We start from the raw sequence: 1,090 nt of genomic DNA on the forward strand, positions 1-1,090 counted from the left end.
GAAATCCTGCCTGATCGCCCTTTCATATTTGCTGATACTATAAGATTAAACTCGACAAATGCTGGATCCGATGAAAACCCATTTAATTCAAATCTCGATTGATATACAGAACCTGTATTATTACCGAATTGGAGTAACCTTTGAGGAACCTTTCCTTTTCCCCTAAAGGGATCAATCGAGAATCTTCCACTCTTTATTTGAATCCCCGCCAATAACTGAAACCAAATTTCCTCTGATCTGAAGGAGATACGCACACCTGTATAATCTGTAGAATAGCAAAACCCGATCCTCATCCCACCAGTTTTCAACCCCAGTTTGTGAAATGAAATCCCCAAATTTTAGATCTTGCAATCCTTGACCGAAATCTGCTTTCAACCGTAGATGGACCGCCGTATCAAATCCGAGAATCCATCAACCTTCGATCCTCATTGCCAGAAACCCATAATCTTTTGTCGGATTGAAAATTGGCAGAGAGAAACTTTGGTACTCTAGAATTAGCTAACCTATTTGTTTTGCCAAGAACCCAATTTATTTTCTTTATCTATTCTTCCTTTTAGAGTTTTGTGCAGTTTTCAATTTATGGTTTTATTTGCACTAATCTAAAGGTATGTTTTTCTTGGTATGGTATTTTGAATCCCACATGAGAGGAGAAGAGTTGGCAGGCAGCAGAAAGTGTTATCGGTTAGTTGAGTTTTCTCTATTTGTAATGTGTTTTTTTGTAGTTGTTTTGACATGTCTGATCAGTTGATCGGTCTTTGTCCTATTTTTATGTTATTTGATTATATTCTTTTAGTTTGAAATGTTGAGTGTATTGTTTGATTGTTGCTGCAGTTTAAAATCTAATTCTGTAGTTGTGTCGTTTTTAGGTTGCAGAGAAACAAATGATTGTAATTTCTAATAAAAAAACAAGAAAATTTTGGTAATATCTAGAATTTGTTATAACACATATCATATATGGACTCTTATACCGGCCTACTGCGCCCATCAGGACATTGTACTTAACCTAGATTCCCTATGTACTTTATATATACATTCCAGTGATTAATAAAGTTTCTAAGTTTTCACAACACATTATCAGCACGATAAGGTG

Source organism: Eutrema salsugineum, unplaced genomic scaffold (assembly GCF_000478725.1).
Source record: "Eutrema salsugineum unplaced genomic scaffold, Eutsalg1_0 scaffold_12, whole genome shotgun sequence".
NCBI classification, from domain to species: domain Eukaryota; kingdom Viridiplantae; phylum Streptophyta; class Magnoliopsida; order Brassicales; family Brassicaceae; genus Eutrema; species Eutrema salsugineum.